At 41.5% G+C, this 16,040-nt stretch overlaps 1 long non-coding RNA gene across 12 annotated transcripts; it reads right to left on the bottom strand.

Moving 5' to 3' along the window:
- Nucleotides 1-210: 210 nt before the first annotated feature.
- Nucleotides 211-15,911, bottom strand: LOC106028925 (uncharacterized). Of its 12 annotated transcripts, none has more exons than XR_010049413.1 (4): nucleotides 10,029-15,911; nucleotides 6,432-6,498; nucleotides 5,087-5,189; nucleotides 211-4,058 (listed from the first exon to the last, which is right to left on the bottom strand). It is a non-coding gene; the product is annotated as an uncharacterized LOC106028925 (long non-coding RNA). The 12 variants fall into 12 exon arrangements; XR_010049418.1 differs by having other exon boundaries at nucleotides 211-5,189; nucleotides 10,029-10,101; nucleotides 13,238-15,911; XR_010049421.1 differs by having other exon boundaries at nucleotides 211-5,189; nucleotides 10,058-10,101; nucleotides 13,238-15,911.
- Between the last annotated feature and the right edge of the window lie 129 nt (nucleotides 15,912-16,040).

Below are 16,040 nucleotides of genomic sequence, written 5' to 3'. Positions count from 1 at the left end.
CGAAGCAACAGTAGAGGTATTTTCCCCCTTCACACTTAAACATAGATACTGATTCATCACCAGGCAGTTTTTAGTTTATTATTTGCTCCTACTTTATCTGGGAGCAAAATAAAAATGTTCTCTGGTGACTTCTTCATGAGTCAGGAGGCCTTCTTTTCATTTTCTAATTCTAGTTTACTGAGGTATTGACTATGTGGTTCTCTACCCAGCAATTGTAATTAAGTCCATTAATTAAAAAATATACGCAGACTTCCACACATCAATTACAATGGAACAGGCTGTAGTCAATAAAACATGGGAAATAAACAAGTAGACAGATCTAAATTCAAATACTGAAATGCTAAAGAAGATGGTATCTTCATTTTTCCATTGATTTGTAAATAATTTAGTTGATATATTTCTGTCTCCTTATCTTCTGCTGTTTTTAGAAATATTTTCATTCTTACTTCTGTTAGAGGTAGTATTTGATAGCCCACTCCAGCCTTCTTGAAGGAATGAGACAAGAATTTGTTAGCTGTTGTGTGTGATGTTTACTTAACTCTGCTAATACAAGAAAAAAAAAATGTCCAGCGAGTATTTAAATGTGAATTTCTCCAAATTATTCATTTTAAAATACACAAAAAATCCTATATATTAGCAACACTACTTTTTAAAGAATAAATCTTAAAAATTTTTGTATGGATCTAGATTAGGATGTTCCTGTTATCTAACGTTTTAGAATAAATCTAGCCGTGGCACCGATGGGTGAGAAGCTGCCCCACATTTTAAAGAGGGACTCAACGTCTGTAGAGCTCATTTTTCTGACCAGCAACCATCACTCCCAACAGCCTATCACGGGTAAGGCCAGAGATTCATCAAGGCGGAGGCATCTCCAGGGACCCTTCGCAAGAAGAGGAAGCATGGTAGCATCCCTTCCCTTTTCCACAAGGGACCAGGACAAGTGAAAGGAAGCAGTTAGTAAACTTGGGGCGCGAGCCTGAAAGGATGCTGGGCTTTACTCCATGGCCAGATGCTTACGGGGCTGGAGGGATGTGTAAGATTGCTGCCTGTGTTACTATAGAGGTAGAAGGCAAGTGAGTTTTGGGGTGAACCTGACAAGGGTCTCACTGCAGCTTGAAGGGTCTAGAAAATCTTCAGACCAGGGCAGCCTAAAGCCACCCCTTGCATGAAGGCAAGGAGGGAAGTCTGCCATAGGAATGAGTTATCCTTCCACCAATCGGCCAGGCAAGGGTGTGCAATGTCTGCCATGTGTTTCGGGCCTCTTGGGTCCCAGAGAAACTCTCTTCAGATTTTTGGTGTCCTGAGCAAAGAACTGGATAAGATACCTAAAAAAGGTAGTGAGTGAGGATTTACATTTACTGAGGGCAAAAAAGATATACATTCTTCAGAGTCAGAGCAGGCCAGTGAGAAAAGTCTTCCAGCAGCCACAGGGTTAAACGCCAGGAGTTTTTACACCCCCTTGTCCTAGATTACTTTTCTCCTCTGCAAATAAAGCATTGGGGACCACTGTCCTGTCAGAAGCTCATTGGCCTGACATCAAACCTAAACTGTCCTATCAATGGTCTGCTCAGTTTCAAGCCAGATATAAATGAAGAACTGAAGACAGGACTTTCTGATTGACCCCAGGTGCAGCCTTTGGGAATTGTATTCTGGGCCTGTGATCTGAGTGTCCCTGATCCACAGGTCCTGCCCCATTGCTCAGCTGGTTTCCCCCCACCCTAACCTGTCTCACATGGAGCAAAGAAACAGCAGAGATTGACCAAGAAAGGGAATAAAATGTCTGACCATGTTCCATGTCCTCTGTTCTTGTCCCTGTTTGCCAGCTGTAGTAGGAGAGGGACAAATCAGGGAGCAGAGCACAGGCAGTTTGAATTGGGTAAGAAAATAAAGTTTTATTTAGACCGGACTGAACATTTTTCATAGCTGTAAGACTCTTCTCACTGCTGAGAATGTAATGAAGTTAACCTAGTAAAATGCTGGGTACATCTTTTGTCTGCTGTGTGACCTTAGACAGGTCACTCAATTCTTACAAACCCCATTTTCTGCTAAGTGAACATAATGGCAATGCTTCCTATTGTTACAGTCAAAACTTAATAAGATATGGGTGTAAACATTTAGCAAAGCACCCAGCCCAAGCCATTTAGCAAAGCAACAAGTAAGTGACAGTATTAACCTAATCAGATTTCCTTTCCATTTTAAATGACTGTTATGTTATAGTTTGTCTTGTTATATTAAAGTTGGAAATCAGTATACTAAGTTGGAAATCAGCTCTGCAGAACTGAAAGTGTTTTGCTAACCCTTTGGCAAGTAATTTGGAACTATTTTTCTTACATTCACATTTATTATCTCTTTATAATACTTTAAACATACAGAATTGTTCTAGTTCCTAGAATGTCAAACGTTATCAATCTTTCACATTAAAACACTGCAGGAGTATAATATTTAAAAGTACAGGTCCTGTGATAGAAGTCAGGTGGGATCTCCCTGGTGGGTTCTGACTGCATGGCCATCAGAAATTTAATAGCCTCTAGTTGAGAGGAAACAAAGCAAACAAAGAGACTGAGTGATCCGAGGAGAATGCAGAGGAGCAGCAAGAGTGTCAGTACTGTATAAAGTTTCCTGTAAGAGTCCAGGCTCCCCCCATAAGGATTTAAGGAGGGACCTCTTGAATCTAGACTGAGTGACTTTTCTGGGAAGGAGCCAGATTAGAGATGGGTTTAGATGTTGGGGAGGTAGATTAGCTAAAGAATCTAATGTCAGGGAGTTGCTGGTGACAGTACATCCTCCTTTCTATGAGAAAGGGTAAATATGATGTAAGAGTTTCCTACAGAGGAAATAGAGGTCAGTTCTTCTGAGAGAGAGAGACAGTGGTTTTGCACTGTACCTGGGCAAACTTAAAGGTGGGGGAGATACTGGGGTCCCAGGGTGTCCATGGGCTTATGGAGGAAGGTTTGGCCCCAGAAAACCTGTCATTTGTGTACAGAGGGAAGGCTTTGATGGTGGGGGGGGGGGTTGAACATGTAATGTTTTGGGAGATAAAAGTGAAAAGAGAAAACAGGAAGACAAGGTCTTATTGAGTACAAGGCCCAAATATTGGGAGAGAGATAATCCTGGGTACAATTTTTGGAGTCCTTTAGTTTAACATAGATCAAATGTTTTCATACAGCTATAGTATTTTTTAAACAAAAGGAGAAATAGGAGAGGTTTTCGAGTTTATCTGTTTTTGGTACCAGGGATTGAACTCATGACTGTACGCTTGCCAGGCAGGCGCTTACAACACTGATCTAAGTCCCCAGCTAAGAGAGAGTATTTGTAGACACCATTAGTTTGTTCTCAGTGAGGAGCTTGTACCTTTTTCATTGTAGTCCCATATATACTGGAAGGAGACAGTATAGACACAGAATCTAAGAAGCCCAGGAAGAGCCCTGTGCCATTAGGGTTAGAGAATTAGAGATGTTTTAAGGGACTATTTTTCTAATTGTAGAACTGGGGTTGAGGCCCTCTTCTCATTTTGTCTCTGGATAGAGTGCCAGTGTGGGTGCAAAAAGTTAGTGGTGATTTTGAGGGGTCTGAGAGTCAAAGGAGTCCTAGTTTCTGAGGGGTGCTAGTAGTCCTAGTTTTTAAGGAGTGATGAGACCTGAGACCAAGATTTTTTTCTTTTCTTTTATTTTCTTTCTCTTTGTTTTTATTTTTTTGAAAAACATCAGAGGGAGAAAAAGGATCTCTTATTTTCTCAGTTGAAGTACTGCCCACCAAGGCATCACTTAGCCACTATGAGATCCTAGGTGCTAGCACCTACAAACTGGGATCAAGATGGGGTGAGCTATCAGAGCAGTCATTTTTTTTTTTTTTTTTGGTCTTTTTCCTTTTTATCAGTACTGGGGATCGAACTCATGACTGCTTGCTTGCAAGGCAGGTGCTTATGCCGCTGAGCTAAATCCCCAGCCCCCAGAGCAGTCATTTTAATCAACACACATTTTGCCTTCTCTTGTGTCCATGAAGTCCTTTGTTTGTGGTCAAAAGTTGGATTCCCTTTATCAAGAAGAACTGAAATACCTCTGTAAGTAAAATTGAAAATCAAGGTTTTTAAAACCCTCTGTTATGTGCCAAAGGCCAGTCAAGTCTAAGGTGAGACAGTCCTGGCACCTATGAAGCTAGGCATACAGCTATGTAACATGTTTATGTTTTTAGAACTACATTTACCATCAAACCTGAACCAAACCAGAGCTTTCAACTAGACCTAGGTGGTCATCTGCATGTCAGGCTGTTTCTAGGATGTGCACCCTTACATCACCTCCAGCTAAGAAGACAGGACATTTCACTCAGTGTCAGTATCCCTTGTGTTTGCATCCCCAGCACAGGAGGCAATAAAGAAGGCCCACTGCTGACAGTCAGACTATAGAAGGGACTTGGGACCTGGGGAGCAGTGATTGAAGATTTCTGTTTTTTTTTTGAGAAAAGGCTTCACTGTGTACTACAGGCTGGCCTTGAACTTGCTTATGTAGCCCAAGCTTGCCTCAAACCCATGGCAATCCTCCTGCCTCATTCTCCTGAAGGTTGGGATTACAGGTACGAGCCTCCACGTTCAGCCTGACTGTAGATTTGAGAGTCAGTGTTACAGCCCTGTGGCCACCTCTGAGCAACAAGGAGGTTCAGAAGGAACATAACAGACCAGGCTCAACTAAACCAATAAGAGTAAAAATCTTAAAACAACCAGACATTTTAAAAATAAATTTTATCCTACATAAACCTTTCTTGACACACTTGAACCTTTTAGTTTTGCCAATACCCTTTTTTCCTTATCTTGGTAGGAGATTTTATCATATAAAATCTTCCCCTACAAAAATTATATGTTTACAACTTTTAAATGTATTTTTCATATTACTCATTCCTTTCTGTAATGAGTCTAGCAGTTGTTTCGATTTTAAAATGTTCTAAGTATACTTTAAAAAAATTTTTTTTTTGTACCTGGGATCAAACTCATGATCTTTTGCTTGCCAGGCAGGCGCTTATACTGCTGAGCTAAATCCCCAGCCCTGAGTATAGTTTTTTCCTTTTGCTCTAGAGTGAGTGTACAGGTATTTACCTTTAATTAGGGCTGGCTGACCAACAGACCTCTAAGTGGCTTCAAGTAGCATCCTTGTCTTAGCCCAAGCAGAAAGCAGTAGAAGAGCAAGTTAACCCTGTAACTGTAGTTTAAGAATTATGCCAATGTACAAGAAATATTTTAAGAATGTCAATTGGGAAAGAAAAAAAGACACTAACAAATTGAAATCTAAAATTTAATTTATCAGCCAAGGTTTGTCCCAGTGGGCTCTTGTTAACTTCCTGAAGTCTGCCAAGCCTGGTATCTCTAGAGAGGAGTTGATCCCAACTGTGCTATCTGTCAGGACTGCATACCACTCAAGAGTCATTTTCCCTATTGACCTTAGAAATGAAAGCTGTGGTCTTATTTAAAGTCACCAGTTATCTGACATTTAGGAAGCTTAGAGATCAATTTGACAGGTGACAGTGTTGGAAGACGAGGAATTTGACAGGAAGAATGTGGCTCAGAAGGGAGATAAATGAAAAACTCTCAGAGCTCAGAAGCAATCAGGGCAAACCATTCAGAGTTCAGAGAAACATGATGACAAGGACATTTTACTGTTCTGTTGCATGGACATAAAATATAAACCTTGATGATGCATGGGAGTTGTCTTGAGCCTGGTGAGCCTAAAATGCTCTGTCCCACGACCTAGTCATCATTTTATGGGAGTTTTTTGAAAAGGTTGAAACATTAATGGCTTTTATCTATCTGACCCTGGCCCACAAGAGCGTAACCAGACAATTAAGATGAGACAAAAAGATGTAGAATCCTTCTTACTTTTTGGTATGACTTGCCAAGAATGGAAGTCATGATAGAAAAAGGTGTTTTAACAGGGCAGTATGCAGTGTAATTCCACAATCGAGAGGTCGAGGCAGGAGGATCTCTGCAAATTCAAGGTCATCCTGGGCTACAAAGTAAGTTCAAGGCTAGCCTGAACTGCATAGTGAAACTATGTCTCAAAAAGATAAAAAAAAAAAAAAAAAAAAAAGAAATGGTCTGTTCCCTCTAGTGCTTGTACCAAGTTAAAGAAGCAATATGTCTAAGGAGTGCCAGCCACAGAGAGCTAAGAGCACAAGGATGGAGATCACTTTCTTGCCAACAGAAGGATGAAATCAGGAAGGAAATCTGAGACAAGACTGGTACTGGAGCTCCCTCCATGCATGTTAGTTAGACAGGGATCAACATTGGCTCGGCCCACATCAGTGAAACCCATCCCTTGAGAGATCAAGATCAGCAGCGGGTTAATTGCCAGGTTGACTAATTAGTCAATGGGGTCTTGATATTGTTTTAACAGAAAGCTGTAAAGCCAAAGGAAAGGGCATAGGAAAACAAAGATTTCTCTTACCTTCTTCTGGAATCCTTGTCAAGCTCCTAGTTATGTCATCAGAAGGCCAGAGTGATGTTCCAAAAAGCTATAAAGACAAGAAAATAAAAGAGACAAAAGCAAGGAAGTAAAGCCATCATTAGCTGGGAGGGATTCTGAGTAGGATACCCACAAGGGTTCTCTGTAGAAGGCCTTTTAAGAGACTTAGAAGGGAGCCTTTACCTTTGTGTAGGCAATGTAATCTCTCCCCTGTTGGAGACTGAAAGAGTTTTGCCCTAGTATAAATCACTGTACAGTTATGGCTGGAGTCTAATGTGGTGGAAGGCCAAAGCAGGAATGCTTACCACTTCCTGCTTCCTCTTCAGCCCTAATCGCAACTCCCCAGCCTGTTTGCATGCACAGAGAATTCCAGTGGGTTCCTCACACGTCTTCAATATCCACCCCATGTGCCACTTCAATCAGAGGTTCTACAACTATGCCTCTCTGTACCTGGGTGAAGGAGATGCCCAGCCACCGTGGGTTGTCCTCAACTCAATAAAACTGTTCATTTTGTACTTTTGCTTCTCCATTGCGCCAGAATACTCTAACGGAGACTACATACTTGTTAGGACCCAATCTATGCAGTGTTCACGCGGTATCTCTACAGGGTCCATATGTCCTTCAGCTGATGGCCTCTCTGCTCAGGCTCTGGCAGGGTCCCAGACAGCTGGCGGATGTTTCTGAAAGACCCTGGTCCTTCAGAAACACAGGTGGCAATAACTCAGCAGATTCTCTTTGTGCTTCCTATTTCAGTGGCATCATCCTGACTTCCTAATAGAACCTTAATTGATGTCCCATTAATTCCTCTTACACTATTGATCTCTCCAGCAAGGGAGGGACAGGAGATTCTGATACTAGAGTGTGACTGTCCTTCAGGCAACTGATTCTTTTCATTTACTTTGAGTTTGTCCTCTTTACACTGTGCCCATTTCTCAAAGAAATGATTTGTGTTTTTAAAGCCACGGTGAACTACAGCCTTCTTTATTTTGACCCATTTCTCGTTTCCAGACATATTTTTGAGTACTCAGTATGTGCTTCAGGTATTTTGTCTCAGCGATGAGCAAAAAGTAACTAAGACAGATGTTTACTAAGATCTTCCCACCTAGTGTCCCTTGCCTCTTGAGCCCTATCAAAAAGCCTGCTTCTCTTTGCTCCCCACAGACAATCTTTTCACCCTCTGTCTGCCTGCCCCCAGGCAGAGTAAATTCTATGCCATGGTGCCTTCACACTGACCTGGTACTCTCTGCTGGCCTTTGCCTCCTGCCATTCCTTAGAGCAATCCTCCTGCCTCAGCCTCCTGAGTTTGAGATCACAGGAGTGTGCCACTGTGCTCGGCTTATGAACTGATTGAACAATCTAATGTTAATGAATGCATTAGGAATGGAGATTATGAAACCACACAGTTATATGTGATGAAAACTGGAAATGTTTTAAAAATATACAGGTAAATAAGTAAATAAAGCAACCTCACAAAATAATACTTGCATAAGTAGCACGTTAGATATTCATAGATTTGAAATTCTTACTTGTTTTTTTTTTTTTGTCTTTTTCGTTTTTGTCGTTTTTATCGGTACCAGGGATCGAACTCACGACTGCCTGCTTGCAAGGCAGGCGCTTTTGCCGCTGAGCTAAATCCCCAGCCCCATAGATTTGAAATTCTTAACAGGACAAGCTCTGAAATCAGGCCGCCTGCTTTCAAATCTTGGCTCAATCATTTTTTGGTTCCAGCAAGTTATTTACTACTTCCAAATCTGTGCTTTCTATCTCATGGGACTGTTGTGAGGAATAACAAATAATGTAAGACTGATAGATAAGTAAACAGTTTAGAACAGTGGTACCAAGTGTGCAATGAATCTGAGCTACAAGGTCTCTATTTAGTTATCTTACTTTAGCAGGCAAAAATTACAGTATGTAAAGGTATGCAGCAAGAAAGTAACCATTGCAAACACCTACCATTGTCTAAACTACTTTAAAAATCATATCAAGTCAGGCATGGTGGTGCACACCTGTAATTCTAGCACTTGGGAGGCTGAGGCAGGATTGCTGGGAATCTGAGGCCACTGTGTGAACTACATAGTGAGTTCAAGGCCTGCCTGAATTATATCCTGTCTCAAAATACAAAGAAACAGCTAATGTTTGCAGCATTCCCTAGGATAATGTTTCTCAACATTGAACAGTTTTACTTTCACATTAAAATAATTCTGTATTTTATGTTTATCTTACTGAACTACAGAACATTTTACAACTATGGAAAATTTTATTGTCCAGTCAAAGCTACATAACGAATGGTATTTCTCTTGTTTGAAAAAAGAAACATAGTAAGATAAATGATCACTGGACTATGCAAGTTATAACACAAAGGAAACATCTGGCAAGCATTTATTTAGAGGATTTGTACTTATCCCAAGCTGTAGTAACTAATAATTCTCCAAATAGAAAAACCATGCTGGCAGTTTAAAAATATAACAAACTGAAACATAACAAAAATAGACGTGGTTCCCTTTAAACTGTTAGCACATTCATTCGAGCCAATTTTCTAATAAGGTCTGTAACTACTATGCAGGCTTGAAAAATGACTCAGTAGAGCCAAATGTCTTACGTCTTTAAAAATGACCAGAACTTTCCAAGGCTCTTTAGCTTTCCAAGTCAGTGGAAAAGATACAATGGTCCATTTTTTTTTTTCTATTCTAGCTCACAGTACTTTAAATTAGGCCAGTTTGTCAATATGGAGGAACAAAATAGTTATTTGCTTCCTTTCAGTTGTATGGGTTGGACGAGGATGCAGCTCAGCATGTCCAGCACCTCCCTCCTCTCTTTCTCTGTCTCTGTCTCTTTCTGTCTTTCTCATTGCTCCAGTATGTTGGTTATACATGACACCACACAGTAAAAGAGGATTTAAATACTTTCCCCTCCTACTTTACCTATCACAAATCTAAATTATCCACTAGCATTTCTTCTTACTGCTTCATGTTACACCATGTCTAGTGCATGCCTGCGATCCCAACACTGAGACAAGATCATTGCCATGAGTTCAAGGACAGCCTGAACTATAGAGTGAGACTTTGTCTAAAAAACCAAAACAAAGAACTGAACAACCAACCCGCACACACTGTGCAGTTTCTTGTGTATTTCAAATAAAATGGGCAGGTCAGGCATCTTTCTGGAACACCACACTGCCCCAGAGCCTGGGAAAGAGGCACAGGGAAGAAAAACAAGAAAAGATGTACTTTCTCAAGGATGTTTTTAAATTTTTATTTAGCGAAGGGAATGATCATATAATTGTTTCCCCAAATCCGTCAATAAACTCTGCTTTTATTTCATTTTAGCCAAATAAGCATTATACTGACAAGGTTTTAAATTGTGTATAGTGTTATTTTTGTTATCTTCTTAATGTCTTTTTTTTGTACCAGGGATCAAACTCACAACTGTGCACTTTCCAGGCAGGCACTTATGCCAGTGAGCTAAATCCCCAGGCTATCTTCCTAATGTTGATATTAATTTTCTTTTAATATCATTTAGAAGTGCTAACATAAAAAGGGATTTTTTTTTCTTTTTTCTCTTTTTGAGACAAGGTCTCACCATGCACTTCAGGCTGGGCTCGAACTCACTTCAGGCTGGGCGCTCCTCCTGCCTCATCCTCCTGAGTGCTGGGCTTAACAGGTTTGTGCCATCACAGAAAAATAAAAAAAGGGATTATTAGCATGCGTTATAAAGTAGAGTTTTCTCCTTTAATAAACAAAACTCTCACTCTTAGTATAATAGATACAGAAAAGGGGGGAGGGGTTCTTTCACCCAGAATATCTTTGTACAAAACAATAATTTAACTATTAAAAATAACCATGGTACCTTAAATGTATTATCATCTCCATCCTCTGGGCTGTGCGCTGGCAAGACACTTTCAGATCAGCATTTTACAAAGGTCATTTGAGTATTTGAGCCCTAACTACAATATACTAATTTAAAATTTCAGGTTATTTTAAGTAATCCCTGGCTGTACGCAATATACTGTTTGAACTAGACGGATTCTGGTGTCTCCCACTGCTGAGTTTCCACTCACTAGGAGGGATGCAAATGCTGTGGCTCTAAGTTCTGTGCAGCTCATCATTCTAATTATGTCACCTGTGAGGGCCAGCTGGCTGGCTATCAAGAGCCTTCAGGAAGTTCACTGACATTGGAAAATTTACTACAGTGCAGTCTTGGGAGTCTTAATTTTGTAGGCTCAAAACCTGAGTTTTTGTCAGCATGCTGAAACTAAGGTCTTCTCTTGGCAGTCTCGCTGTGTCCAGTTTTATAGATTGAATGGCCATTTCACTAATTTATAATGGGCCTTAAAATTCTCATGGCTGCAAAAATGGCACCAGTGCCTTCGTTCTTTAAAGACAAAATTACATGAGATTCAAACTTGAAGGATAATATTTGCCATCAAACACTGCTGGGAGGACGCTTTTGGATGAAGAGGAAGAGGCGGTTGCATGTTGAACCACAGTGACGAACTCCTTGTGTGGTCAATGTTTTGTGTCTGTGATCCAAGGCCTTTTCTATTTTATAATAGGGTTGAGTAGCTAATGTAAGTGTACCTAGACCATGTAGCTTAGCTTGGGACTGGAAGGCTTGGGGATGAGTAACACTTAGCCTGGTAAAGAGAGGCTGAATGCAGGAATGCTCCAGCATATGGAAATGGCATATGTGGTATGATCAAAAATAGGATGAGTAACAATTTTTAAGGATGACAGTAAAGATACATTGCCAATAATCCTTCTCAAAACAGTTTCCCTCAGCTAGAATGTACTTAGCCATTGTTCTGGCTACTTTCTGAAACAGTTCCGGAGTCGTCCTTTGTGTCTTTAGTTAGACTGTGGAGGGGTCCTGAAATTGACTAAGGGGAAGAGCACAAATCACACAGTATCACTTCCCACGAATAAGGCAGACCAGGACACACCATAACATTTTCATTAGACAGAAATTTCTGTAAATGTTTTATCAGCAAAGGGTGATCAAAGAATTAGGTGAATATTTAAATAATTATTACAATGAAAGTACATTGTCATTAATTCCTCTTGCTTTATCCTCCCTCGCTTTGAACCTGCTTGCCCCACCATTCTCGGCAATGCATCTTTTACTGTGATTAGTTCTTTTTTATTTTAACATTCACTATACTATCTGATCACCCCTCTCATATATAATGGTTCAGGGTGAGGGAGAGACTGCGATGAGTTCAGAACACTGTGGTAATTCAGCATGCCTGACGTGCACAGTGTAAAGAAATAATGTCAAGAAATGAGAATAGGACCATATCTGGGATAAGAGCACACGGAATCCTTGAAACATCACAATAAGGAGTTTGGGTGTGTGTCCTGGAAATAGGGAGCTCGGAGAGAATTTTAAGCAGAGTAGTGAAGATCAGATTTGTGCTTTAACAACATATATTCTTTTTTTGATCTTATTTTGTTTGGAGACAGGGTCTTACTCTGCAGTCTAGGCTGGCTTTGAACTTACCCCGTAGGCCAGGGTGGCCCTCAACTCACAGCAATCTTCCTGCCTCAGTCTCGCTAGTGCTAGCATTATAGGCACACACCACCAGGTCTGGCTCAGCCAGATTATTTTGATTACAAAGTGGAGAATGAGTTGGAGGGATGTGAGATCAAAAGGAGAGAGGAGAGTTAGTCATCTGGGTTAAAAAGAAGTGGTACAAAAAATGGAGTGTAGTGAGATAGAATTTATCAGATGGGCTCATTACTTGGATATGAGTAGAAGCAAAAAGTGAACAGATAAAGCCGGTCTTCAGATTTCTGATTTGGGCGTGGTGGTGGCAGCCGCTTGGATAGCATCCTAGAAGTTTGTAGGAAAGGGAAGGAATGGTGTACAGAGAGGGGAGATGATGCATTCTACTTCAAGATGAGACGTTTTGCACTGAACCTGAGAGATCTAAATGGATTCGCTCAATACAGACTGTTGAAGAGTCAGGTTTAATATTCAGAAGAGATCTATGCTGGCCTTGGAGATCACCAGCAAATAGATAACAGGCCAACAAAAATCACTGTGACTGAAAATCCTTTGCAAATGTGGGGTGATAGATGATTATAGTAATTCTAAGCCCGGGTGTAGCCCATCTTGCTTAGCCAAAATCATTAAAATCAGTGATAGCCGTCACTCTTCTGGGTGCATGCTGCAAAGTCTGTTCAAAGTTGAATGACTCTGACGGACGACCGGATGGTCCAGGGGGCCGCTGTATGTGTTTTAGCGCCTGCTTTACTGTACCACTGTAAATCCTGCCACTGTGTTTTTCCAGATTGGCCTTCTTGTTGCTGCAACTGGGTTGACTGCAGCAAGGGAAATTGTAAGGTTCTATTATAGAGAGGACCTCGACATTGGAGACTTCACCCATTTATATATGATATGATATAGCGTAAGGAAGTAGGAGATGTAGATCTAAACTTTCTACACAATTGGGCGTGACTTCCTTTTGTTATGTTATATGTTGAGAACCAGACTAGAGTCTTTCTCTCAATCACATAATTGGGCAGAGCAGTTAACTTTTTAATATTAAGAAAGGGAAACAAGAGATAGATACATTCTTATTAATTTATTTTTGATATCGGGGCTTGAACTCAGGGCCTTCCTACTGAGCAACACCTTCAACACCTTTTCTATTTTTTATCTTGAAACAAGGTCTCACTAAGTTGCTACCTTGTGCAAGCCAAGCATCTACTTGTGATCCTCCTGCCTCAGTTTTCCAGAGTGCTGGGATTACAGACCTGTACCACCACACCCAGCTAACAGAAACATACCGTCTTAAAAAGTGTGCAGGTCTAGACAAATAAACACCATGTGGCCACAATCTTTGCAATCTAAAAAAAAAACAATTGGTCTATTAAAATTTTAGAATAGAACTATAGAGATGACAGATGAGGGGAGGAAGAAGAGGGTGGTTGGTCAACAGGTATAGTCATAAAGGTACACAGGAAGAATACATTCTGGAGTTCTACAGCACATCAGGGTAAACAGAGTTCATGAGAATGTATTGTATATCTCAAAATAGAAGGGTGGATTTTGAGTGTACGTCATAAAGAAACAATGAGTATCCTTGATTTGATCATTACCCATGACATGGACTTGAAATCATCACATTACCTGACAAACATGTAAGTATTTTGTCAATACAAATAACATTAATAAAAAAAGCTACTTTTACTTAAAATTGTGTATCTCTTTACAGTCACAATAAGGAACTAATGAAATTTATTTATTGCACGTGATTTTCCAAAAAAGACATTTTGGGAGGCATACTGAGATATTAAAACATTCCACGCATTTTTGTTAAACAGCTCTATGCTGGTTTCAAAAGTCATGCCCTGTCAGCTCCACCACATTCTAGTCATTTGAAACAGGCCACTAAGTCCTGCCCACTTTCAAGGGGAGGGGAATTAGATTCTATCTTTTGGTGGGAAGAAAAGTCAAAGAAAGTAAGTACATTTTAAATCACTGCACTCTGAGCAAAAGGGTCCATATGCTTTGGAAGACTTAACTAATTATTGTACAACCAAAAAGCTTGTCAGAAACTTGTCTTTTTCTCCCTCCCTTCTTTCCTCCCTCTTTCCTTTCCTTCTTTCTCTCTCCCTTTCTTTCCCGTGTCTTCCATTCCCCACTTCCTTTCTATTCTTCCTCTTTCGTGCATGTCAAGGACCTGAGTTTTGCAGCTGTACATGTGAAAGGAGCTCCATAGCCCTGTTATACATGCGCATCTCTAGTGATAAGCAGCTGCTCCTGTGTAGCACAGCAGTCTCAGACTATGCTAGGTGAAAAATGTAAGTGGAGAATCAAGCATGTCTACAAGGGGAAACTTCAAGTTAGCTCATGCATTTCAAGAGGGGGTTTTGAAGTATGCAGGTGGGAACTGATTTAAAGAAAGTAAAAGAATCTGTGGATTGGAGGTCTTGGTGGGGGTCAAAGAAGCCATGATTGTGGGAATGTTAATTTAAAGGTGAGGTGAATGAGGAGGAATTAGCGGTCACAAATGACTAGGACAAGCACGATTGCTATGTTTAAGATTAGTGAAGGGCATTCTTACATGATTATGTCTCTACCACTGCTTATTTTCTTTAGGAGTAATTAAGTTCTCCAGTCCAGTGATGGAATTATAAACTGCAGGGGAGTACAAAGATTTCTGAACAACCTGTCTAAATAAGCAGTAGAGCCTACTATATTAATGAAAAGACTCTATGTAAGAATTCCAGGAAGAGGGGCATGGCGCATGCCACTAATAAAGAGCTTTAAAGTAAATTCTCAAAAACAAAACAATCCACTTTTATCATCCTGTGTCATTGAGACTGTGTCTCATATTGCCTGAAAATAAAGCTTGTGTCTAAGAAGATGGAAAAGGGTTTGCTCTGTAAGTGCCTTATCAATAACAATTAATGTATTAGTTGTGGGCAGTACAGAGGCGAATGTCGAGTAAAAACATAACATATACGTGGGATAGAAATACATATTATATAATCTTTTACAGTTTAGAAAATACTTTCACATTAACTCATTTGAAAATAACAGTCTGCCACAAGTGTTCAGCGTATTTTTCTAATAAACTTCATAGACTTCCGTGTGTGCTTCGACCAGCCTGGGGAAGGTTAATCCCGTTATTCCTTCTCCTTCCTTATTTCAGCAACATGAAGCCTTCTCCCCGAGCCCTTCCAGCCCAGGGTGAAAGGTCAGTCTCTTGGCAAAATGGGAGGGCACACGAGCTTTGATTTTCAAGTTTAAACAGTTACCTTCTGCCTCGAGGTCAGTTCCAAGTCTTGTTTGGACACGTGATAATCTGCGATCTTTTTTTCTGAATCTGTAAAACACAGGCATTCATGACGGTTTACTGATATATCTATTAAAAGAATAGGGCTTCACATTCCTCCTAAGAGGCTAAGCATGGGCTTCGGAAAATGCCACACGTTAACGACACCAGCCCGGTAACATTATCACGGTCCAAAAGGACAACCCCAAACTTCTGCCAATTCAGATTCCAGCTCCTGCTCGTCCCTTTGCCCGGTTCTTTACTGCCTGTGGTGGTGTTGAGAAGCAGGAAGGCGGAAGGGTTTGGAAAAGCAGAGGCAGCCCCGCAGCCCAACTAAGGACGTAGCTCTGCGTTTCCCTCCCTTGTGGGCTTAGGCTGAGCTGTCACTGCACAAATCTGGATCTGGCTCGAGCTCCCTGCGGTGTCCCCAGGCAAACCGGAGCGGCCACAGGAAGGGGCGCACTGACAGATTTTAAAAACGGGCTGAATCGCCGCCGCCGGGAGCAACACGTAGGCGCCCCCTCCTCCCGCCAACACCCAGGACCCCAAGGCTCCCCGGCCCCGGAGGCGAGAACGCCAGCAGCACGCGGGCGCGGCCTTCTGACGGAGCCCGGGCGTGAGCTCCGCGGCCCGGCGTCCCCAGATCGCCGGAAGGAGCCGCCGAGCCAGCGTCCCGTCGTCTGTCGGTCACGCAGCCGCCCACGCCATTGCCGCTTCCGATTGGCCGCAGACTCGGGGACGGCCCCTTTTGCCCCGCCCCCCCGCGGTGGACAGGCCTGAGGGGGCGGGGCGTCCTCGGCTCCGCCCCT

The sequence above is a fragment of the Cavia porcellus genome, unplaced genomic scaffold, assembly GCF_034190915.1.
Source record: "Cavia porcellus strain 051 isolate PalLab524CR breed Dunkin Hartley unplaced genomic scaffold, mCavPor4.1 scaffold_8, whole genome shotgun sequence".
In the NCBI taxonomy this organism is placed as follows: Eukaryota; Metazoa; Chordata; class Mammalia; order Rodentia; family Caviidae; genus Cavia; species Cavia porcellus.
This window is presented reverse-complemented; position numbering and strand designations above follow the sequence as displayed.